Raw genomic sequence first — 27,018 nt, 5'->3', positions numbered from 1 at the left:
ATGGGTGGTGCATAACATATGAATATTTAGGATATATACATAGGATATGAATATTTACCAATACAGATTTATCAAGAGCAAATGATGTTAAATCAATGTATTTTCTGTCTGGAGGAAAGAAGTGCATGCTCTGTACCCTATGTACCTTGCTTTCAGAAAGGCTTTTGTTTCTGCTGCAGATTGCATTCTTTAGCAAGATAAGACAATAAACCCAAGCTAAAATTACTAAAATAAACAGCTGGAAAAGAATACTCAAGGGCTACTTAATATTGTGCATTTTTAAACCTGCAATAACACATCAATAATTCCTGAAAATTTTGTTCTGAGTCTTGTACTATTTTTTAAATGTATCAACCAACAGAAGAGAGTAGGAATATTCACTTTAGAGATGCCACCCATTCTGGAAAGCTGGCAGTCCTTTAGGAGATGGGTTCAAATGTAAAATGATTCTGGCAGTCTGGAGAAATCAATCAAAAAAAAAAAACAAAAACCCAAACAAAACAACAACCAGCAAAACATGGTTCAATTTTAAAAGGTTTCTCCTTGTATTGGCATATAATGAATTTATTCTTATATTGTGAATGGGCACGACCTCAAAATTCCTGGCTGTGCACAAAAGACCTGTAAGAACGGAAAGTGTTGGAAACTCAGTGGGACAATGTCATGTTGTTTTCAGAAAGATTGGCATCCTACTGCAATCTGAAATGTGAGTTTGTCAGTAAAACATGGAGCATAACCTTTCCACCACACATATCATAAATTATCTGCCCAGCTCTGGGAATACACTGGAATAAAAATTTGGACCTGCCAGTCAGTGAGAATAGAAAATTTGATCAGTGATCAGGAGAACATTTCTTAAAATTAAATACTGGAACTTTGGAGTTTTTTGAGAGAAAAAGGAGACCTGAGGGAGGTCATTATCTCCTTTATATAAATTTTAATTAGAGGGAAGGAAAAGTTGTTCTGTTGATCTCTGTACATGTTATTATTGCATGTATGAATTGGTAATAGCCCCAGTGCTGTTAATCCTATTTCTGAAATTTGTCAGAAAGTGGCACTTGTCCCTACAAAGGTCCTAAAAGATGCCTATGTAGAAAAGCTAGTACTCATCATACAAAATACTTATATGTTCTTAAAGATCTTTCAAATTATTAAATTAAAGTCTTCTTCTCTTTAGCACCTACAGTAATGAGGGAAATGTAAAAAGAAATTTAGAATAATAGATCCATCAAATAGTCATAAGGTGTAATTGAATTAATTTCATTGAACTAAACAAATTAAGACAACCTAAGAAAATGTTAATTTAGAATTTTCTGCTGGAGTAATCTTATATTAATCAGTGCAAGTGCATGCTTGTTAATCTATTGCATTCTAAGGGATTCATGCCATCAGAACTTGGACAGCAGTTTAGTAAAGTGCCTGCTCACAACATCTGATCATGTGTAAGACCTCCAAACTGGGCTGTGAGATGAGTAATGAAAATGGCACTGAGCAGAAAAAGTGAAGAAGTTAATCCTATGAGGAGAAAATACAAATAAGCAGTAAAAATCTAGCAGAAATGCAGAGCAGATGACTGTGGGTGAGGAAGCCTAGAAGAAAGTCACAGGGGCAGAATGGGCCACTGAAGTTTCTCTGTTAAGGAAAGAAGCTTGCTCTGCTGAAACCAGTGGTTCTGTAACTCTTTGGAACCTCAGGAAATTGGAGAGATGTGAATTTGGCCCAATTTCTCCCACCCTGAGGAATTACACTGGTCATGAAAAACCCACTTCCTTTCCAGAAAGCACAATTCCTGCTCATGCAAACAGGCAGCTGCTGTTTGCAGAGATGGAAGAATGTGGCCTGAGAATCCACTGACCACAAATTAACTTTTGTGGGATTATGTGGGACTCAAGATATCTACCCCTGCAAAAGATAGAAGTACACACACACAGGGACAGACAGACAGAGATGCCATTTCTCAAAACAGGTTAAATTATGCATATTGATGATACACAAGTGAGAATTTCCAGGATGAGTAATTCCAGCACAGAAAACATCAAACCAGATGAAATGGATTTTTAGTTATTTAAAATGCTCTGACCCTAATTTGCAATTAAGAAAACCTTCATTCTGAACATTTTTAAAATCTTTTGTCTAGTCTAATTTAAGGACTTCTTGAGGAATGATATTTAAAAAGCATTTCTATTTAGAAAGAAAGCATAAACATTATTTAAAGCATGTTTACATCTTCCAAAAAAAAAGATGAGAGTACATGCTTAATGTTCTCATAAAATTAAATATTTTACTTTATATTTAGAGTACAATTTAAAAATGAAAAATATATGGTAAGGATAACTAGAAGATAATTGGTATTAGAGACATAAACAAAAACCTTGCCAAAAATATTGGAAACAGACCTTGATTACTTCCTTCACAGGAGCATAGATCAGGATCTACTCCACTCAAGTCATTGAGATTAGATTCAAGTGTGAAATCAGGAAAAATTATATTTGATTATGCCTCAAGTTATTAACTATTCTGTAGAATTAGAGCAAATAGGATGGGAAGAGTCGTTTGCACCTGCCGATAGAAGAATTCTGTTATCTCGAGGCCTTCTTGAAAACCATTGATGGCAATTATAATCTTGCCAAGAGCTTTAGTGCACCTGGAATGATTCTTTCAGGAAGGAGATGCCTGCAAGATTAAGAATATGAACAAAAGTCAGAGTATTCCTACTGTGAGGGAACGTGGCTCTCACACATTTTTCCGGACTCTCTTCCCTGCATTTGCATTCTAATGCATGTATTTCATCAATGTGCAATTGTAAACATACCCTTCAGAAAAATGACCTATTGATGGGTTCCCCAAAAAGCCTCTACTGCCTATAATGTGTAATTTAATTTCAATTTCTATCTGAAATTAATTATAAGCACTGTGAGACATCATAGAAAATTGCATTTTCTGTTTTGCTTATTTTTTTTATTAGTGGTAATAAATTCCTGATTATTATTTTTGAATTATGTTTATGGTTTTGCTGATATGAAACTTCAACTGATAACAGTAGTGAGGCAGCAATAAGGATTGTGAAATATACATGAATGCACTTATTCATGGTTTATGATTAACCATAAAAAACAACAGGATTTTGAACAGCTTATCTTTTTCTAACGTCCTTTATAGTGTCTCCAAGGCTTGGTATTTTATATATTACTTAAAATATATGCTGCTCTTACCATGAATAGAAATTAAAACTACAATTTATTTACAAGACACTTTTATAGCCATATATATGTATACTGCTGGTCATAACCCTGTATGAAGCTGAATGAAAAAGATTTGACTATAAAATATGTTACCCCTGATATCATATGTTTTGCTACTGTACTGCATAGAATGCATAAAAAAACATTCACTTCCAATGCCCATGATATTTCTAATATATAGAGCAATATTTTTTTCGTTTGTATAACTTCTTTCATACTGCATCTTTTTCAAGCTTTATGTTAAGAACTTGGCTTTCAGAATATCAAACATAGTATTTTGCCAGGGTGGGCTTTTTTCATTTTTTTGTTTGTATGTTTTGTTTGGTTTGGAGGTTTTTTGCGGGGTTTTTTTGTTTTGTTTTTTTTTTTTCCTTCGTTTTGTTTTGAGTTTTTTGGGGGTTTTTTGTTGGGTTTGGTTTTTTTTGTTGCTTTTTGGTTTTTTTTTTGGTTGGTTGTTTTTTTTTAAATGGCTTTTGTTGCAGCTTCACCTACTCTCAGGGCTTTCTTTTCCACTTTCAGATAGCCCTAGGCTGAAAGAAAAATTTAATGTCAGGCTTTTCTCTCATATTGGGTAGCTTGACTTGGCTTCCAATATCTGATATACTTCAACACTAGAGAAGACCCAAACTCCTAAGCTTTGTAGTTCAGTAACACTTGAAAGAAAGCCCTAAGGCAAATACCAGACTCAAAGAAGTTAAATCTGTTCTGGATAGGTGAAGTAATACCCCATAGCTACCAAGGGAGATTTAATAAATAAAAACATGTCAGCTCCCTATTCTGCACCAGAATATCCTCTCATGATCTTTGTTAAGAAATTCAGTGTTATTAACAGTTCAAATTGAATCCTTTATTCAAGACTTAACTTCTGTTTGGTATACCAGCTTGGGTACCTTTTGAATTTAAAAAAAAGAGTTATCCAATATAGAGAGAAAATAGTTGCAGCTGAGTGCCTTAAAAGCCCCTCAGATGCTGGAAGAAGAGATATAAATCAGAAAAAGAAGGAGACCATACCTCTCAAAGTGCTCTGTCCTTTACAAAGCATATTGTTACACTGCTTAGCCTCTTCAAGTCAATGATCCATGAAGTCCAATGTAGTTTCCAATTTTTTGCAGAAATTGCTGAGTTTCTGCTTGTCCATGACAGAACACCACTCCTGGGAGAAAATAAATAAATAAATAACGTATTAAATTTATCCACATGGATAATGTTGGAATAGAGTCAGCCATCCAAAAAGAAACTTCATCTGAAATACATCCATTAGGCAATACTACATCTTAGTGTTGGAGCAGTTCTGGTTTTGCACACAGATCTACAGAGAAAACCATCAAAATGTGAAAACAGATTTAATTTTTTCTTGTTCTCCAATTTTTTGCTGCCTATAATTTATTCTTCTCCAGATTCTTTTTTCTTCTTCCTTTGTGTCCTCAGTTTGTCAGCTTTAAAATCCATCTAGTTTTGCTTGTTTGTTCTCTTCTCTAAGAAAAGTTTATCAGTCTTTTCTAAGTGTCATGTTAGTAGATTCTTCCAATAACCACATAATCAAATACATTTTATCATGGTGTACCAAGGACTGAAATTTCTGGAATATGGTGATCAGTCACCAAGAATATTCATGTAATTATAATAGCATCATTTACTTGGTTTGCTGAAGATATTTTCATATGTAGAAATATAAATTCTAAATATTCTGCCTGCCCCATTCTTTTCTGCAGATAAATACACACACTTTCAGCTCATATCAATAACAACTTCAGCACTGGACATTTCTTTGGGGTTTAATGACCCTTTCCAGGGTTCTGGATCATTGGCTCCCAGGAGGTTGTTAATTCTCAGAAAAAGCTCTGTTCCTCTGCTTTTATTGCTCAAAAATATCGTTTGTGGAAATATAATATAAATACTGAAGAGAAAAGAAACTTACCCGCTGAGCAGAAACAGATATGGCTCAAATTTACTTTATTTTATACTTGATGGCTGGATATTAGCAATCACATCCACTGCTTATCCTTAATTTATTAAAATTTCAGGGTAAAAGACTGCCTTTTACTTTTCCTTTATAAACGACTTAAAGATGAAGTATCTTAAGTGCATCAGTTGTACTCTTGCATCATAAACTGAATAAAACCCATGAAAATTCACATTTTATGTGAATGCATATTTTGAAATGCACTTTTGAAGTAAGGTGTGTTTCTGGCCTTTGTTGCAATATCAAAAGACATAAATCCTTTTGATAAATCAAATCATGACACTGGACTCAAAAATTTGGGTTTTTTCACATATAAAAAGGATTTCCAGAAAAGTACCATTTTTTTTCCAGTCTCTGATAACAACAAAGAAAAATTGTACTCAGCAACAACAAATATTTCTGACCCAAAGACTCTTAACTTTTTCAGTTTATTACAGAGTTAAGGATTTTGCCAGTATTCTTACTAATATTTTTCATTCTTTAAAAAAATAGTAAATCTGATTCCTCTCAGACAAGTTTCCTAATTAAAAGTAATCTTTAGTGCAAACACAAAAAGATTTTCTTTAGCTACCCTTTCTCTTTGTGCAGAGGAGAATAAATGTGATGATGCACATCGTCTATCTACCTCATATGTCTAGTGACAGAAACATTAATTCCAAGCACAATTCTATTTCAGCCACTTATTTGCACCCTGTTAGTGCATGAAGAGCAATATTTCTGTGGAGTTATGGTGACATCAAGTGGCTGGCTATACGATCCCTGCAAATATATGGATAGATGCTCCAGACATTGGAGAAGAAACCAAGACAAGGAACTACCATTACGTAGTTTTACCTCTCTGAAATATGAGTGAACATCCAGTCAGTTCCAAGTGACGGATGGAAATCTTAATTTTAGGTGCATCATCCAGGTGTGTATCATTAAATGCCACTGATAAAAATCAAACCTTTGTATTTCATCCTTGAGATGGAGTTTAAAGGCAAGAGACTGGTGTTGAGATGGAAAGCGGCACTCAACACCAAATCATCCAACTGTTCTCTTTTACCTTGTGTTAAAACATTTCTGGGTGACTCAGTCAGTGGCTGTGCACTTGTTAGGAAAATAGAGCAGCACAGAATGATCTTCTGATAGGATTTTTGTGATTGAGTTAACAAGTTAATATGCTTTAATTGCATCTTCTGGTTTAACGAACAGAGCCTCATAAAGGTAACAAATGAAGTTCATTATTCTACAGCAGGTTGGTTTCTTTAAAATTCTCTCTTGTCAAAATTTCCATTTTCAACCCTTTCCATGCCATAGCTGGTTCATGAGTAATGAGCATGAAGACATACATTTTAAGAGTCTTCAGTGACTGCATTTTCTTCACCAGCTTGTTTTTACAATCACTTTCCTAATGGGATGACTTCTCTATATCCTTTCCTAAATCTCTTCCTTCTGTTTGCTATCCTCAGCCTCTCAAAACTAATGCAATCACTCACCATCCTTTTCCCACATCACATCAGAACTTGTTCCCTGATTCAAGGCTTGAGTCCACCTGTTTGGATGGCCTCCAACAAAGATTAGCTGGAGAATAGGCTCAATACGAAATCAATAAAAGATTACTGCTGACCAAAGAGTAACTACAGAATTCCAACTCATCACAACCTTGCCAAAATGGTAGCTGAGAAACACAGAGAAAATAGTTAATGGAATCTGTTTGAATTTAAATATACTGATACAAAAATTCCAATTAAATTCAATATTTAATACAAGCGCAGTTTAATGCACTGGCTGCATAATACTGACCTAGGTTGTAGTAAAAGATGTCATCTCCTTCATTCGGTTTGATGAAAGCCTTTAACTTTGACATCTTACTTGACTAGTTCACATTTTCCCATGTATTATAATGACTTCACTTTTGTGAGTGAAATAGATTTACCTGAAAGGACTATATATATATACATATATATGTGTGTGTGTGTGTGAGCACCTATAGACATCTTTTTTGTTGTTGTTGTTCATCTTCTTGTTGTGTGATCCTCAGAAAGCAAATTATTAACTCTGGTACACCAAACCTTACTTGCAAGATTAAGATGAAAATTTAATTTTAGTAAGTAGAGAAAAATTCTGACTTGAAGTGCATATTCTTTAGTGGGGACTCATAACAATATTATGTATGAGAAGCTATTTGGGAGAAAAATCACATGGATTCATTGCTCTGGAAGATATACAAAATAAAATACATTAATCAGTCTGCTCACAGGACTATTTAAAGGAGAAATCCCATTAAGTGCTTAAATTGATTTACTCTTCCCTCCCTCAAAATAATAAAATAAAATTCCTCAAGTGTCTATTAAATTAGACAATAAATAAGGATAGGTAGGTAAAATCCTTGGGGAAAGGAAGGACCTTAAGGCCATCTGATTCATATTTCATACCTCTCCTATTTCTTCATATTTTTTCATCCTTGTTGAAATTCATACATATACAATGTCATAAGGTAGTGTTGGTTTGGATTCAATTTATTTTACAAAAGGAAAAAAATATAGAGAAAAAATCATGTGGATTGATGCCAAAATAGTCTAGCAAAATAATTTTTATTTTCATTTATATTCACTGCCATGTCTCTCCACTGAAGTTAATGCATTTTCCCTGAAAGGTAATTCATTTCAATTTAAATCAATACAGTATCTTTGAACTAATGCCTTCCAGAGATGCCGTGGTTGAACAAACAGTGGTATGTTTGTGTAAATTGCAAATTTTATTAGTAATTGTACCAAAAAAAAAGGGTGCTCAGAAAAATACTTTTGCTTCTAAACAATACAGACTGTGAACACAAATAATCCATATTTTGTTTTGCTGTTCTGTTTTGATATTCAGGGTTATTATAAGTTTTGACATAGAGGACGGAAGGAAAAAGCTATTTATATATCTAAATACAACTGAGTATAGTTTTTGCCAAAGAAATTAATCAGTTCTTTTGTGAAAGGAATGTCTACTTTTGAAAATGTTGGGTTTTTTTATTCCATACCTTTCAACATAGCAGGGAAGGCTCTCCCAGGGTGGTACCAGGAACATAAAAATCCACCTTATTTTAAACTTGCATTTCCTAACCTGCAGAACATAACCTCCCAAATATCACTTAATTGGTGGGGAGGGCACATATGAGAAGAGAGCATTTTTTGTTTAGCACAAACCAGTAATGTGTGGGGTCAAAAAAGAGGCAGATGAGCCCTGATTTATAAAATATTTGACTGTCATTCTCAAGTTCCTCTTGCAAATAATCTGCAAAACTTTTCTTTCAAGCAGTGTTTTTCAGTCTGAAAATTACCATCCCCTCTGAGGGATCAAAGGGATTATAAAAGGCTGGAAAATGTCACATCTGTTGCCAGTTGTTCTGTTCTTTCAAGGGAGCTGAGGAAAGCAGGGACTGTGTTTGCTGGCTGAAAATGCCTTCATGGGTAACAGCCTTGAACTGCTTGCAGTAATTTGGCCTCCTTATAGCAGGAGGTAGAGAGGGTTGGCTTTTCTGGCTGGTTTGGGTTTGTTTTGCTTCCCAGTTTTGGAGGTCACCAAGTTGGGTGGTTGGAACCAGTTTAGTCAAGTTTAACATGGCTTGAGCTGAACGGAACTGGTTCGAACTGGTTTTATCTGGTTTGATACTGTTAAAATTGGTTGGAAGCAGTTGAAACCAGATTAGTCTGGTTTAAATTTGTTCGAACAAGGCTGATCTGGTTTAAAGCACTTAGAACTGGTTTGAACTGGTTGGAACCAGTGTAGTCCAGTTTAAGATGTTTATGACAGTTTGGATCTGGTTTGAACTGGTTTTATCTGGTTTAAACTGTTTGGAACCTGTTTGATCTGGTTGGAAACAGATTAGTCCAGTTTGAACTGGTTTGAAGTGCTTTAAACCAGTTTGAATTGGTTTTATGTACTTTGATCCAATTTGAACTAGCAGGAACCAGCTGGAACCAGTTTAATCCAGTTTAAGCCTGTTAGGACTGGTCAGAACCTGACCGAACTGGCTTGATCTAGTTGAAACAGGTTGGATTTGGTTTAGACTGATGGAAACTGGTTTGTCCAGTTGGAGTGAGTTTAGTTCAATTTAAACTGGTTTGATCTGGTTTGAACCAGTTTCAAATGGTTTGAACCAGTTTTAATTGGTTCGATCTGTTTTAAATGCGTTTGAACCTGTTGGAACAGAATGGGACCAGTTTGATCTGGTTAAACCGTTTTGAGCCAGTTTGATCTTTTGGAACCAGTCTGATCCTCCTGCAGAGCAGATGGCAGCAGCATTCCCGTTTCCTGAGATGGCTCTGTAAGGCTAAAAGGACCAGGAAAGACACGTGACCTGCCTTATGGTCTGTAGTATTCTACCACCTTTTTGGTGCTGATTGTCAAACAACATTCTTATGCCAGTCATGTTTGAAATGATGGAATGACCCAGCTTTATTTTCCTCAGATGTTTTGAAAGATCACACAGACTAAACTTCAGGAAGATGGTCAGCTCCTCACATAGGGCAGTCACCTAAATTCTCAGGTATGTGCTTCCTCCACCTTTCTTTTTATCCTGTTATCTCCTTTAACCCACACTACAGATGTCATCCTTTCTTGAGAGAAACTGCAGGGATGCCAATGGGAGATACATGAAACATTTTACTGTAATTAATTTTTCCCCAGTACTCTATTTTTTCCTATTACTCCATATTTCTGTGTTCAGTTCATTGTATGAATGAGTATTGATCTTTAAATATAATACCTCTAAATCTTTCTGTATCCTTTTGTCAGCTTCCTTATTTATTAATTTTACTTTTTTTCCTTTTAGAAGCCAGGAGCACTTAACACAGTTCTTCCTTGAGATATCATTAAAATATGCTAACTAAGGTAAATGTGTAAGAAAGAATGCAGACATTTCTAAAGGTTATGATCTATGACAACACTTCTTAGCTTTAAAGTTACTTTAATTGAATTAATTGTAGCATTGAAGAAACTGAAGAACAAAGAGAGCTCTGACTCTGAATGTATTAAAGAGAAATATCTGACCTTTTCAATATGTTACATTTTGATTGGCAGTCCTTTCTGTTGGAGCTCTCTTAATAATAACTTCCTAATTATTTTCCCCATGAAAAGTAAGGTAGGTGTGTCAAAAAGCTGAAGTACAGCTGAGATAATTTGAAATATCCAAGAGTGGAAGTGTGCAAGTATACATGTACACTACCTGCCATAATTCAGAGGATGTCAGCAATGGCAAGTTCATTTTGTTGGCAAAGCTTTTGACAGAAGGAAAAAAAGCTAGACCAATTTAAACTTAATTTTTCATATCAGAATCATAGAGTCATAGAGGGGTTTAGTTTGGAAGGGATCTTAAATAAAGAACATCTCATTCCAACCCCCTGACATGGGCAGGAACGCCTTCCACCAGACCAGGCTGTCCAAAGCCCAACCCAACCTGGCCTTGAACAGTTCCAGGGATGAAGCAACCACAACCTCCCTAGGCAAGCTGTTCCAGTCCCTCACTGGTCACAGTAAAGAATTTCCTCCTAATATCCAATATAAACCTACACTCCTTCATCTTAAGGCCACATTCCCCTTTGTCCAGTCCCTACATGCCCTTGGAAAAAGTCCCTCTCCACCTTTCTTCAGGTCTTGGAAAGCTGCTTTAATGCTAATTTCACAATTATTTTGGTTTGCAGGATTATAAAGAGTCCTTTATTCATAAGGTTTTTCTCTGAAAAGATTGTTCACTGCTTTATACATGAGAAGAAAAACCATTTGCAATGAACTTCAGGTTATTTATTAATAGATCTCTCTGAGAAGCAGAGATGCTTTTCAATTTTATTTTTTTTTAGTACTTTAACTCAGTAAGATTTAATTAATTTTCTTTAAAAAGCAGCAGGAGTTTCACAGTCATGGTATTTACCTGAGGATAAGAGCTTTTCTTCTACCTCCTTCTTTACCTTGTTACTGAGTATAGCTGTTCCTGTTCCTGTTTTACATTTTGCTGAATTCCCTCTCAGTAGCTCCATGATCCTGTGTTACTGGTTCCATGGTGCCCTGATCTTTTTGGGTTTCCTGGCCCCTCATTGTTACATGATTTATGAATCAAAAGTAAGGTAAAGGGCCCTACCTCATCCTGAGAGTTAGTCCTTTATTAAAGTTTACATAAAACCTCAGGAACAGCTCTGACAGCATGCTACAGATACTAAGGAAAAAAATTCAGGTGGCAAACTGCCTTTTCAGCCCCTGCATTGTTTTCCTTACTTAGCTTTTACTGAAAAACTTTACTGCTGAAAAATTTTCAATTTCAATCTTTCAAAGTCAAAACGAACCAAATTCAGGCACTGTGAGAGCTCCTGATGTTTACTGATTTATTGAAATGACCAAATTTCATTTTACATGCAAATTTTCCCTAAATCCTCAGAGGTTAGGATAGGTGTATTTATACACAGGCAATATCTTTTTGTATAGTGCTGTAATTCTATGCAAAACCGAAGCAAAAATTATTTTCTTGTACAGATTAAAGCATGCTTGAGGCAAAAATCTGGGCTTGTTTTCATCTAGTGAAGAATTTGTTTGTAGACTACATAAGAACCACATTTCTGGCCTACTGCTGCATCTCTAACCTCCTTGTAAATTGTTTATAACAAATACTCTGATTTTTAGCTTTGATATCTGATTTGTACTTACCCCATGAAAAGTTAAAAGGTCACTAAGTGTTTTGAACTAGCTTAGCTTAATTTACTGATACTTCATTTCACATTGTCAAAACATTCACAAAAAGCCTCAAAACATGCCTTTGACTGTATAGGAAGAGCAAATACATTGTAAATATTTTCCTAACCTCATTTTAAATTGCTGCTTTCTGGACTTTGGTTCTCTAAGAAGAAAAACACTTCAAATTCAGCACATCACCAGATCACTTTAACCTCTTTGAAAATGCATTTCAGGAGCCTTGATAGATCTCTTGCTCAGCAATTGGCCTTGGGAAAGTATACACTTCATGGTAAGCCAAGTGCCACGTTCTGTAATCTATCAGAAAAGGAGCAGCAAGTGTAATGGGAGGTTGAAACAGATCATTTAGCATTGTGACATTATTTGTGAATTTGGCTCTATGAGAGAGATTTTTGTCATGCATATGGTTGGTATTGATGTGCGGCTATGAATGTGGCTGGCTGTATCCCCAGTTTCTGAGGAGTTATGAAGTATAACTTAACTTGGGTCTCTCTCTGCAACCTTTTAAGAGTGGGACTGATAACACATCCTGCATAAGATGCTCCACTGGAGTGAAGATGAACAGTTCTGATGCCTTCCCAATTGCCTACAAAGCAATTTGGGAGGAACCAAGCTTCACTTTTACTAACCCCAGAGGTCTCCCCCTTTCTTTGATTTTCCAGTCTATATCTTTCTTCAGCTGTCCAGCTAAATTGACAAAGCACAGAGTCCTGTTCCATGTAGCAAGTGTCTTTGTAGGAATCTCTTTAAAAGCTTTAGCACTTAAGAAAAATCAATAGCGCTTATGATGTCTTGCAGGTCTCCCCTCTCCTGCACGCTAAATTCTCATCAGCCTGTTATTAACTGTTGGAAGAAGACAGTAAACATTGCATTTTAAAAGCACTCGTGTGGCATTTCACTTGAATAACGTTGCCTATCCTTCCTTAATGAATTTAGGGGGACTGTGTTGCTGGTATATTTAGAAAGAGAAATAAGAGCTGTGCAAAATGCATTGCAGGTATGGAAGCCAAGTATATCTATTATATACAAGTCCTCCATGCTCACTGAAATAAAATGAGCCCATAGAAATACTGATGTTTTAAATACCACTTCAGAGTATAAATGGCTATAAAGATAATCAATTATACCCTTGTCCAAATATACTCAAGGAAAAAAAAAATTTAAAAAGCCTTGGAAGATCAACCTGTGATTTATCACAGGAAAGAAAATGTAGATGTAAAAAAAAACCCAGTGAAAAACTGCAGCAAAAATTATATGAATGTACTACATTAAGAAAGGTATTTAGTGAAGAAACTAGAGAAGACAAAACATGTAAGTTTCAAACATCTACTTCCTCAGTGTTATCCTTATGGTTTCTAGACATGCAGAGTTACCGTGTCTTGGAAAGGGATATGGAAGAATTGGATTTGGACTGTTCTCCTCATAACAGGAATTAAAAACAAAGGGTTTTACATCAAGATGGTGAGTAGGTTTACCTGCCATTCACAGTTTGTAGTCTCTGCTTGTTTGTCCTGTATGTCCTTCGCATTTCTATATGTACTACAGGCATTTTTTAAAGACAGAGAAAGGATGATTTTTTTTTCCCTTACTGTTGTGTCCCAGTGGTTATAACAACAATAGAGAGTACAAGAATCCTAGCTGCAATCCCCCAATTTGCTTAATAGCTTCAAATGTTCATCACTGCAGACTTAATTGCCACAGTACTGGCCACTTCAGTAGTGCTCATGCACCTGTGAAAGGAGTGGAGGGCAGGGGGGAGATTTCCCATGCTGCATGTCAGTTGTTTCCTTAAATAAAATAAATTCAAGATTCTTTTACTCTGGAATGAGGGTGAAAATAAATGTATGATTCTATAGACTAGTGATGATGACATTTCATGGAAAGGGACAGGTTTTGGTCATGCAACAGTTCTGCATGCTTTTAATCATCCATGATTAAATGATTAAACAGTACTTGGAGATGAGCCTGTAAGCTAAGCCCACATCTTCCAGACCTAGCCTTGCACATCATCCTGGAGACAATCACTTAATTAATCTTGATCTTCTTGATATATTTACTTTTCAGTTCAGTGAGATGGGAGTTGTCCTTCCCAAAACAGTTTGGTGCTCAGGTCATGTTTTGCCAGAATGGGGGAAGGTTAAAACTCACTGGGCATGAATCCAAGACTCCTGCAAGGGGATTGCTCTGGCCTCACCTGGAACTGGAGAGGCCAGTCTGCCTCTATTGAGTTTTAAATAAAACCTTTTTTATGAGGCCCTATTTCAGTAAAAACACCTGTCAGAGGAACATGCATATCCTCAGAGGAGACAAGGAGGGGAAAAGTCCAATTTTCTGATCCATACTGGTCTTTCACTCGCAGCCCCAGGCCCTGGATGATGCATACTGCTAAAGCACATCGGGAGTCCTGTCTGTTCAATACCTACAGCACCATTGCACCTTATCACTTCACCAGTCATGCTGCTGCAAGAGATATTCTGTAGTTTAAATCTGGTAAGGACATGGGAAAAAAAAAAAAAGCCCTTTAAAAGAGATTACAAATATTTACATTGGCATAAGTGAGAAATTTGAAGAAATGGCCCTCTATATGATAGAGAAAAGACATATTGAGCAGGCTTCACAACTGAAGAAGCTGTAAAATGGAATGGCATCTTTCAGTTTATTTATAGCTTAAATCTAGCAATTTTTGCTGTCAGATTAAAATATCGAGTCAGTTCTTCTGAATCTGCTTCCTGTGGTGTGAACATATCTTTTCTCTGGCTCATATTACTTTTATTATCAACATCAGCAATCTTTTACCCTTTCTTAAGTAGAAAAAATCAGTAGCACTTCACATTTACTCTGGAAAACCAGAGGTTTTTGGCATTGCCTATACTGAAGAATGTAATATGAAGCAAGTTCAAGAGAATTCTGGGCTTGTAAGTACAAAGGGTTGTGATCTTTCTGTTTCTGGTCACCTTTGCTGCTCTACAAAAATTTTACTTTGATCTCAGTAGCTTGAGGTTCTGTCTCTTGTTCCATCCTATGTCATCTCATTCTTTCCTATTTAATGTGTAAAGTAAATCACCTCACATCAATTTTCATCTATTCCATATTACCTTCCAAAGTATAAGTGCCCACACTGTTCCTTTTCATTGCTCCAAGTCACACAAGCCTCTGATATTTCTGACCATCTCAGTTTCAATTTCAGATCATTTTACAAGAGTGCTTTAAAAGAATTCCAGAACATTGACTTGTTCTTCTTTATAGAAGTCATTTAAATTGTAGGTACTCTAGATAAATCTCTTCTGTGTCAGAATATAAATGTTAACAATTCTGAACCTGTAAAAGAAATATAAGCACACAGCCAGTAGGAGAGAACTGAGGACCAGGAAAGGTTTAATTACTGATATTCAACAGCCACAGAGTCACCTAAAGGTTATTCTTGTGACTTAAAAGAAAAGAAAAAAACAATTTTTATTTAATATACAAAGCAGCACTTCGGGGGGAGAATTATTCACTAAAAAAATTTAGAAATAAAGTGGATTGCAATATCTTAAACCATAGTTCACTGTGACCAATTAAGAAAATGAAATCTATCTAACAGATTCAAACAAATTTCTTTAGAAATCAAAATCCCAGTATATGCTTAAAATCCATGCCCAGATGTATTGATTTGGATACTTTCTTTTGATATCAAAAAGACTCTGCTTTTCATCCCAACAAGAAACCTTGTGTACATCAAACAAGAAAAGAATAGATACCTCTCAGATTCTACATAAAAAATTCACTGTTTAGGAACATAGGGTTTTTTAAGCCTAAAACCCCTCATTTTTCAAAAGGTGCTAAGAAAGTATTTTCTTAAAAGCAGGGAAAGCAAGATTTATTTTTTTCCAATTATCTACTCTGACCTGAGACAAGTCAGAGTAGATAATTGGAAAAAAATAAATCTTGCTTCCTCTGCTTCATCACATCATATTTATGTTGTGTGACCATGTTTATTTTTTATATTTCTTATATTTTAGTATTTTAGATACTATGATAAGATAGTAGATTTCTTCAAAATTCATATTTTATACAAGAATCATAATCACTCTGAGTGTGCCATGAAGAGACCTTTTAATGATATACAGATAAATATCCAGAAAATGAACGATTCATCCCCCTTGAAACAGCTTCTAAAAATTACCTGTAAATCAAAAGATGGGATAGATTATTTTTGCTCAGATTCATGCCCAGTATCCACATGAACACACAATTTAACATGTGGATTTCCTTTTTAAAGGAAACTGAAGTGCATAGCTGGGGCATTAAAGCAAAGATCTTTGAGGACAATTGGCCCATGTCCACTGATAAAAATATGTATTGCATTGCTTTATGAGGGTAGTAGTGAGAAAATAAGTAGTCAGAAAAACAAGAATAGGGTGTTTTCTTCATATGTAACATTTCTTCATTTGTGTTATTTGCATATGTAGGTAAAGGTCAAAGCCACTTAAAATTTTGGGTAAACTTGCAAACTGATTTAAAAAAAGAAAGATTACAATAGGACAGGAGGATTTTAAGGTTGCTAATATGTCACTGGGGAGCATCAGAAACTGTGACACAGGATAGTTTGAGAGGGTAAGCCATGCATTGTTTCCCTGGGTGTTATGGTATAACATAAACCTTTTACAAAAGTACCTCTCAGTCATACTGAAACCAGTTGGCCTGCATCTTTTCCAACACAGGAGAAGTGAATTCTCCAAAGAGCTTTTCAGTAGGTTGTTTTATTTGCAATTGTATATTGTACTTCTGGAACTTCAACTTATCTCCCAGTGCTGGACACTTCGTTTCCTTTACAAATGCTCAGGTTAAGCAGAAGTCATTAACCTTTGCTCATCCACAAATCTTCTAATCTGATCAAGAGCTGATCAAAAAAAAAAAAAAACACCCAAAACCAACCAAAACCAAAACAGGAAAAGCTCCAAAAAACCACTCAGTGGACAGAGAAATGAAGCCCATTGGGAAAACCTTGTTTATCATCATCTGCCACTGTTCTGCCCACTCGGATGGGTAATCATTTTGCACAGTTTCTCCAGCTATCTTTTGCCCTGTGGGAGAGATGACAGCGCTTTTCATCCGGTCTCCAAACTAGGAAAAACCGTGGTCAAATATTCACAACTGCCAACTTCAAAGCAATTTTTCCATGGCAACCATACCTCAAAAGCCTGGAGTTGCAGAACTTGCCAATTAGCAACTCCAAAGGGGGCCATTAGCTCCTTCAAAAACATAGCGGACACTGTTTTTAATCACCATTTGTTTCCAGCCTTACAGCAAGCACTTCATGAACACCAACCATGCAAGTGCAAGGCTGACTACTTAAAAAGAAGTTGATGTTGCATGAAAAGAACACACATCAAGCTACATTTTTTTAATAAATAAAGGACAATTATCCTCAGTAAATCATTGCTTCTAATTTATTGTTGTTTAATTAAAGCAAGTGGTATTTTCTCATTATTGCCAGTGGTAAACCATGCATAACAGCCACGGAATTCGCAGTCAGTAGGAGTCCTTAGTTATTACTGCTGCTTGGGAGTGAACAAGTACTACAAAACAAGGAACATCTGCATAAATATGACCTGTAGAATAGCCTGCCTAGCTGTCTGAGGTTTCTATTCATAAAGGGAGGACATACTGTAGAAAATGAAATTATTACATAAGGAAAGTACAGAAATAAGAATTTGGCTCATTAGCTTGTAAAATCTTTCTGACTCCACTGAAGTCTCTGGGAAGTTGTGCCATTATCTGTCGTGAAACCTAGATCTATATTGGTTTAAGATTATCCTATACATAAAAAGGAAAAAAGATGTTTTAATTAAAAAAACAAAAACCTCCTATATTTTCACTCTTTTGAAGTAATTATTTCTTTATTCACATAAATGACGTGCCATGTCCTTTAGAGGTCATGTATTTCAGCGAGAAAAGAGAAACATGAACTTCACCCATTCATTTGAAAAGGATGTCAATTGTGAAGCCTTTACTACCATTAAAACTCTATCACAGCCAACTAATTTATCACTTACCATTCTGGGGTCATAAAACCCCAGTTATCCAGCTCATCATGTGTTGCTGGAGGTGTTCATGTCATTTTGACATCTGGTGCATTTGAGAGGGATAGCTGTGCAAATTCTGAACATGTAACCAACTTAGGGACCTCTCCACACAGCAGAAAGACATTTTCTTTGATGCAAAATCAGGATTATTTTGGAAGAAATGAGGCACAGAGGATGTTACGTGAAACCTGCCTGAATGTCTCTCTCACAAGACACGACGTGGTCAGAGCATCGCAGGTTATGATGCTCTGCATAGTGTCTGCACTGGTACTGCCACATGAGCCTGTAAAAAGCAGCCCAGACTCCTTGACAAGAGCAGGAGAGATGGCAGGGCCAGCTGAGCCACGCTCTATATATGACCAGGAGTCTTGACAGGTCAGGACAAAAACAAGAGCCAAGTAAGGTGGCGTTTAATTTAAAGCTGATTTTCACACAGACACGTGAAACGTGTTGTCGTCTGTCCAGTAAAAGCCTAATGAACTCATAGCTGGTTTGTCAGAAATGGTGCTAATTGAAGTTTCTAGTACTCCTACTTGAATAATTCCAGTCTCTTAAAAAGAGGTTCAGTGGCTCTGAAATACTGAGGACCAAGCCCAAATAATGCTCATTTTATTATCACCTCTAAGTAAGCCAGGGATTTCCATTATGAGCTCCTCAAAGATGTTTTTCTGTTTGCATGTGCTTGTTTAGAGTCCATATTAAAATGAGCTACATACTTGTTGATCACTTGGAAATGAAGCTAATGAAATGTTGTGGCACTTCAGTTGGACAGACAATGCAAATTTCCTCGTGCATTCCCAATTAGCATTTAGCCTGGCTTCACAGAGGAAGAGATACTATTGCTAGTCCAGGCCACAGGGTTATTTTAAAGTATATTTTGTAGGGGGAAAACCTCATGGTGTGCCCCTTCTCCAAAGCTGACATCTAGCACTGGAGTCAACAGCTATGAGTAGGGAAATGATGGAATCATAGCAACACTCTGGCTGGACATTGAAATCTAGGGATAAAAAAAAGTAAAGTTTTCTCTACTGAAGGTATAGAAAGTATTTGACTGCTAAATTATTGCTTTTCACAGTGCCCTGGTTTAACTGTACTTTGTGTTAGTATGTTAATGGGGCCTTGTCCATATAAAAGCAGGATGAAGACTAACTTGAGAGAAAGGTAGAGATTGCCTCACAAAGGCTTCCTCTTAAATGAAGTTCTGAAGTCATGTGAGCTACTGCCTCTGAGAAAAGATTAAAGAAATGCTTAATAAAAGAGAAGAGATAGATCAATAAGCTCTTTTTTGATAGACCAAGTTGAAAAAGACAGCGTAATGAAATTTTTAAACAGGAAAAAAAATACTATGTCATCTCTTCTTTGACACATACAAGATGTTTTTAAAAGCAGCAGTATGGAAAAAAAAATCATCAAATCCTTGCAAAACCAACAATGAGAAGTAAGTAAAAGATAGGATATTTCTGTTGGTTTAGGTTTTTTTTTTTTCCTTTCCTTAGCATGATGTGAAAATCCCTAGCAAGTATTTTTACAAAGGTATGCTGTTGACCTAACCAGTAATGGTAATGAATGCCTTCACAGCCCAGGTCTGTGTTGCCTTTGTAGGTGTGTTTAATATATGATGTTGCTTGCTTTTCCTCTGCTGTGGGAGTCCTTCTTATCCCAAGGGAGCACTGGGAATATGAGTCCTGAGTTAACTGTGCACCATCTACCTCACAGATCAACAATATATTGGTAGAGAAGAAGAAAGTTCTATTTACCAGAACACCATCCTCTGCTGAGGTTTCTTCTCCAGCGATAAATCTATCTTCCCTCACTAGGATACAGCAAAAACAAAAACAAAAAGAGATTCAAGTTATTTTGAGAGCTGTAATTTTGCCATGTGCCCCCTCCTCTCCCCCAAAAAATAGATCAAATTATTAGCAATGGCATGTCAATACAGACAGGCATGGTTTGATGTGGGCCTTCTTCAGCTGTTCCTAGGAAAACAACTCCTGCCTTGAAATTCTGTCAATTCTTCCACTCTGTGGCTGAACCTTGCTTAATGTGCCCTAACGGATTCAAGGGGCTTTCCCATTTAACATTTAAATATTTTCTGGAACAGGACTAACAGTCAAGTGTGTTAAGTATCTCAAAGGAATGACCTAGCTCCAATTTGATGCATGTCCTTGTGCTTCCTTTCACAATGTCTGTTCAAGACTTTTGAACACACTGGAAGAGTTTCCCCCAGTGAAACAGGGAGCACAGCCCTGCTTGGTGGGTAGGACATGCTTCTATGACCTGGTCCCAGCTGAACCACTTATCTTTTACTCACATTGCCTTGGTAAAGATAATTACAATCCACAGGAAACCTCTCATGAGGTCTTTCTATCACCACACCCACTGCTCTATCCTGAGAGTATCCATTTGATATCTCTGGTATGGTATTACACAGCAGCACTGCTTAACATCTATCACCACTAGTTCTTTGAAAAAGAAACTGAACAGAAACAAGATTAGCATGGTCTTATTCTGTATTTTTACCAAGACAAATGCATCCCAGGGCTCACAACCTGGCCCTCTAGCCCCATCACATATGTAACAATCCCCTAGCTCTACAGCATTCCAGGTATCCCTTGCCTGACCCTAACAAATGAGTACATATGTGTCATATTTAACAGTGCACTGTCTTCTTTTCTACTTGCACCCTTACACCTTATTTCTTTTAACATGTGCCTCATTTATAGCGTAACTTTATAGCAGGCAGAACAAGAGCCAAATACTTCTAAACAATTCACATCACTCCTGAATTCCTTTACTATGAATCAATATCAGATTCAATCCCAGGCCATTCTGAGCTCCCTCACATCCTTTTATTTCTTTTCAGACACAGTGCCAACAATTCTATTAACCTTCTTGCAAGAACTGTGTGAATTCACTATCACAGTCAGTACCCCTTGCACCAAAAATTTGAATTTCAGTGTCACAATGTCATTAATACTCTGTCAGAAATACCTTTGCTGGAGACATTTTTTACACATCAGAATTTAGACAAAAATGCTTCCTGTAGGTGTATCCTTGATGTGTGGTCTCCCAGAACAGTTTTTTGGGTTTTTTTTTCCCCTTGCTTGTTTTTCCATTTGCCATTGTGCTCATTTACTGAGTCATACTGGAAGGTAATACAGTTAAGTCCCTCCATAGTGCTCTTCTATAAGATCCCCAAAGCTGAGGCTGAGAAGCATTTCCAAGTGATAATTCTGTCACTGGAGCTTCGAGCATGAGTGTTCCATGTTCAGGTACTTGGAGTGGGGAATGATGGTGTGTCTTCAGGCTGTTATGGGCTCACAGGCTCCACCTAACTCACAATGCACAACAAAGCCACACTTTTCTTCCCTGGCAGTCTGTTTGTGCCTTAAAAGGAGCTTTTAGTCTGAGGATCATAGTTTTAGGATATCCATTTTTTCTTTTAGCGCTTCAAACTGAAACTCTTGTGTATCATCTACAAGGATTTAGTTGGGCTCATTCTTGCTTTCAGAATGCTCTAAAATTTCTCCTGAAAGCTTTCTCTCTGTAGTCCTTCCCCTGCTTTGCTTCTAACTTCTAGTTTTCAATAACAATTCCATGCCTTGATTCCTTTCATGAAACAAATGGAGATTTCTAGTTTGTAGCTCATCTGTCACTCAATTCCTTCTTCCTTAAAATGCCTTCATAAAGCCCTTCTTCCACTCTCTGTGCTAGTGTAGTCTCTTCAAATTCACTCGATACTGATGTCTTTTCTTAAAATTGATTTTCTATGGATTTTTTTTTCCTTTTTTTTTTATTTGTAATTACATTTTTGTCTTCTCAATGCCACACAGTTGTGTTTTGTCAATATTCTTAGTCACTGCACACACACTCATAATCCTGTATGGACTGACAGTTCGCTAACCTCCCTTTTTTGGGCTGTTACTTTTGAAGAAGACAGGTATTTAAATTATTTATTTTATTATTTTCCTCTTTTAGCATAGCTATTTTGCACATGGTTACATCTGTATGGAACTGCAAAGGTCTGTACCAAATGTTTTTTAAGTGAGTAGTGTTTTTATCTGCCTTATCTATCTTATCTGTACTACACATATCTCACTTCTTCCATGTGATGCAGATAAAAATGTGAAAAATGCATGTGGTGTCAGTAATAATAAACTCAGCTCCACAGGGTAAATTGCATCATACATCCTTCACACCTGGATGATACAATAGTAGAACTTGGCCTCAACTATTCATATCATTGATGTTGAAGAATAAGCTGTATTTTCCTAGTTCTCTATTTTTTTTAAACACAATCTCTATTTCTTATAATATCACTGTCATTTGAACATGTATTTTTCAAAGACCAGCAGGTGATTCTAAGCTAAAAGTATTTCTCCTTCACCATTTGTCACACATTATCCCAGCACTTGTAATTTCACACACCTTAATCGCACACCTTAAAGCAAAAATTCCATCTTCACTGTGTCAGAGCTCATTATCAACTGCTTTCTGATGGCCTTATACACTGCTACAGTCAATACTTGCTCTTGAAACCATGTCAATTGAACAAGATCAGAAACTCCTACATTGAAATTATTGTGTGCAGCTGTGAAAAAAATATACTTGTTTCCAAGTAAATGTTCTAGCACAGATTTCTAAGGGGTCTGCTGTGACTTTTATTTATTAATGACATTTTTTCTTGTCATTATCTGCTGTTAAGAAATATTTAGATAGAAATATAAGAAGAAAGATATAAATACAAGAAATATATAAATACATGATACACTATCTCATTCCTTAGAGTGGATTATAAATATATCAGTGACAGCAGCACCACGAGAGTCACAGAATCACACAATATTGTGAGTTGGAAGGGATCCACAGGGATCATCAAGTCCAACTCTTAGGAGAATGGCCCACATTGGGATTGAATCCCACAGTCTTGGGCTTTCTAGCATCAGGTTCTGACCATCTGAACTAAAGTGGCACTTCAGCTCCCTAAATTAAAACTGGAAGAAATATGAATGGAACTTGGATTACCCTAAACATATCCATATTGCCATATTGTATAGAAAAGCCAAAGGTAGACAACCACAAGAAAATTTGCACATCAATAAAGTCCTATATTTCTACAGGATTATTGCAGCATTTTGTTGCTGGGGTTTTTTTATAGCCATCAGTATAATATCCCAAGCAGCTAAGCATTTCTGGAGTGGAGTTTCCACTGATTTTCTTTATAAAAATGTCACAAAGGATTTTGCAGTAAATGAAAATTTCATCATATACCCTTCACCATCTGTGATAGCAATAGCAGCACTGCATCATTACTATGGGTTACAAGGATAGACAAAGAGAAATACAACAAATTTGGAGAAAACACAGGCTAAGCTATATTTTTAGATTTATTTTGAGAATGGTACTAAAACTCCAAATGGCCATGCTGATTGTATCACATTTCTCCTCATGGCTTTTCTCCCTCCCCTGGCGAGGATTTCATGGGCGCAAAGCAGAATTACTTTAGTTGCCTTCACTCTGGTATGACTGGATGAATCCAGAAGGAAGAATTGAGTCTATTTTGTAGAATTTCTCTGGAATTCTACAGAACCATGGAATAATTTAGGTTGCAGGGGTCATCTGACCACCTTCTGGTCAAACCTTCCCTGATGGTTACAAAGGTAAGGACATGCACATCTTCCAGGCTGTGGGACTGGAATGGAATCAGAGCAGTGAGATGTTCCAGTATTAAACAGCTGTCCATTGGAGCTGAACTGTGAAAATATTACAGTGATAGAAAAGGCCTGCTTGAAACATGGAAAACAGAAATGCTTTTAGCCATATTTTTTTGGGGAAAAAAAAATAAAAAGGAACATGGCACTATTCATTCAAACGACACCTGGCACATGCTATTGTTCTGCTGGCTTGATTTGCCGCTACAGGCTGAAAAATTCATCAGTCATCTTGCAGAGATATCCCATCAGTTTTAACTCTGATTGTGACAGCTTAATTTTAGTTTGCAAAGATGATGATGATGTCCTTTTTTGCCTGATTATTTTTTTCAGACTGATTTAGAATCACTTTCTTTCACTACTTGGAACAGGGAAAAGTAAAATGACTGGGTCTTTAATTCTTTTTCTTTCAGGTTTGAATTTATCCTTTGTCTAAGAATGCAAAAGATATATATATATATATATATATATAGGTATGTATATGTATAGCCCCATATTCTTTGACTTTAACAAAACTCTTGGCTACTCAATGAACCTAAAATCCTTACCTGCACTTTTTTTTTCTCAATTCTAAGTTTTCCTGACCACTGAAGGTTTGCAGTGGATCTGTTGACTGTGAGTAGGACAGGCTGTGTAGAAGATCTTTCCAGTTCATCAGATGCCCAAATCCTAAACATTCATGCATATTAATGTCTAGGGGGCAAATGTGAAGTGAGAAAATGAGGGTATGGGAATACCAGTGACCCAGAATCTTCAAGGATTCTTTTTATGACATGGACACAGGATTTGTCTATATTCACCTGCTTCTTCTGATATGTGATTGACTTTCCTTAGCCTCAGGGACTGGTTGTAAGCATGAGATAGTAATAGTTTTCCTGGGGGGGGAAAAAAAAAAGCAAGAAAAAAAAAGCCCAATTTAAAGAAATAGACTAGGTGTAATCTCTTACTGTGTGATATTGTTTGGTTTTCTGAACCTTAATGTAATAATTTAAACTAATTTCAAAAGGAAGAAACAAACAGCTAAAAGATCGGATAGTCTGGGAGACATAGCATCAAAAAGAAAGAGAAAAAAATCAACCCCCAGAGCCATTATCTATCTATTTGAAAAATTATGAACTATAAATTGCACCATATTTGTAAGAAACCAGCTCAGTTAATTCTCTATTTTTCTTTTCCTACACTATTCTCCCTCTCACTGCTGCGCTGAAGCACCAGCTGTCCCTGTTTTTCCCACCTCTATGTTATGCCCTTCTAGTGAAACTGCACTGGGTTGAAGCACATTTTTTCCTTCACTTGCTATTCCTCCTGGAAATCCCTGCACCTGCAGGCAGGGGTACTCACAGGTACAAGGCAGCTCTTTCCCTGACACGTGCTGAACCTGAAGGATGTGTAAGGGAAATGAAAAGCGTTAATATTCCGCTTATGACAGAGAGTCCCTGGGAGTGACCTTCAGAAGGTGCAAACATGGAACTCCCTGGTATTACACGGCTCCCCCGGGACCAGCTGAGCAGGGAAATTGCAACAGAGCTCACAAAGCTGTTCTGCTTCAAACTGCAGCCTTGCAGGATCTTAACTCTGAAGAGACGCTGCCCCCTTCCCGGGTAAACTGATGGTCGCTGTGCAAACCTCACGGCATGTGGCTGAAAAGTGTCACTCTGCACCAAAGGATTGCTGGGGGACTTGCTGCTTCCTTTCTGCCCCCTGAATAATTCTGGATCATCTGAAAATGCTGAGGATCACTGCCATTCCAGCTCTCCGTGCTGTGAGATCTGCTTTTTGTAGGGCTGGCAGGCAGAACCCTTTCATGGACCAAAGCTTGACCTGGGGTCTCCTGCTTTGCTGAGGATCTGGCTGCAAACCTGTAAACTGTGCTGTGCTAATGCAAAAAAAAGTCTCTGGAAAAGTTCACTCCATGTTATATGACCTGTAAATTGTTACAATAGAGATTTTTATCTGCCTTAAAACCATTAAGTCTTTACCTTGTAAAATACCCTTAACATTTCCCAGAGATTCTCTGCACTGGTTAGGTCAGGAATGAATTTGATGTGAAAATTCTACTTGTGTAACATCAGGTGTTTTTTTTTTTATTAAAATTGTTTTTTAGACAGAGACTTTTATTCACTTTGTGTACTTAAGAGTATCTTTAGGATGGAGTACAAATGCTTTAATCCATTTGCTTTTGGAATGAAAACTTACTGAGCATAATTCATTTATTAATGAAGCTACAATTGTGCAGTAAGTGTTCTACTGGATTGAAACAGATGGAACCAACAGATTTAATATAATTGGCAATATAAGAGTTTCTGATTCAAAATGAGCTAACACATAAAGGCAAATCCTTCATTTAAGTTTCCAACATTCCACCTTCTGTCTTATGTAATAAGGTCTTTTGGGGGCCAGTGTGATTTTGGGTCAGAAGTACAAAGTCCTCATACAACCATGGCTTTTCCACTTTGGAAACCTGAGCAAGCAGCTTCACACACATTTTTCAGTCCTCTATGGGACAAGTGCAGTGCTCCATGCAATAACAGACAGCTTCAGGAGAGAACAAGACAGACAAAGAGCTAATTATAACTTTGAAGGTTGAAATTTGCTTTGGAAACGTTCAGCCACACAGAATAAACTATCATCTATATCTCTATATAACTATAATAGAGCGTGCAATAGCTCCAAGAGAGAGACAGCATGCAGCACAGTACAAAAGCAGTTTTTCATTTAGATGTATGCACTTAAAAGACCCAGAATAAAAAAGTGAGAGCCAAAATCTGAGTGGAAGAAAATTGTTCCAGGAAGCCCCAGGGTTCAAAATATGACTGTGGAAGACAGCCAGTGAAACCTCATTTCAAATATGTGTGGATACAGGAAAGGGGTTGGCCGAGGTCTCACTGAAAAATAGAAGAAAGAGAAAGAAAAAATCACAGAAAGAGCATTTTCAAATGCAGATTTGGGAGTTTCAGCACTGCCTACATTTTGAAGAACAAAGGAGTCACAAGGAGATTTACAAAAAAGGCCATGATGTCCTCAGGGAAATCTCAGTGAGGGAAAACCATGGCACCTGGTAGTGAAGCTTATTCTGCATATTAAATGAGGTCATGAAAAAGCAATTTTTTTCAGTGATCAAAGCCTCTCTGGAGAACTCATGAAAAAGCATCAAGATGAGAGAGCAGAACTACTGTCCAGACCAAGTATGTTAATAAAAATACTCCACTGTTCCACAGCAGAGGTCAAATGTTCTGTAGGTGAAAACTAAAGAAAAGTCCTAGGACAACAGGTGCCAGTAGCAGAATCCTCTTTGTAGAAATGAATAATGACATTAAAAAGTT

At 36.7% G+C, this 27,018-nt stretch overlaps 1 long non-coding RNA gene across 1 annotated transcript in view; it reads right to left on the bottom strand.

The window, feature by feature from the left end:
* Positions 1–4,380: 4,380 nt before the first annotated feature.
* The window catches only part of LOC118699357 (uncharacterized), a 36,679-nt gene continuing 14,041 nt past the window's right edge, over positions 4,381–27,018 (bottom strand). Inside the window, exons 3-4 of the long non-coding RNA XR_004982063.2 lie at positions 19,742–19,797; positions 4,381–4,395 (exon numbers count right to left, since the gene is read on the bottom strand). This is a non-coding gene — a long non-coding RNA (uncharacterized LOC118699357). The remainder of the gene's footprint in view (positions 4,396–19,741; positions 19,798–27,018) is intronic.

Source organism: Molothrus ater, chromosome 2, assembly GCF_012460135.2.
Source record: "Molothrus ater isolate BHLD 08-10-18 breed brown headed cowbird chromosome 2, BPBGC_Mater_1.1, whole genome shotgun sequence".
NCBI lineage: Eukaryota > Metazoa > Chordata > Aves > Passeriformes > Icteridae > Molothrus > Molothrus ater.
Note: the sequence above shows the minus strand (reverse complement) of the source record. Positions and strands in the feature narration are given on the sequence as shown.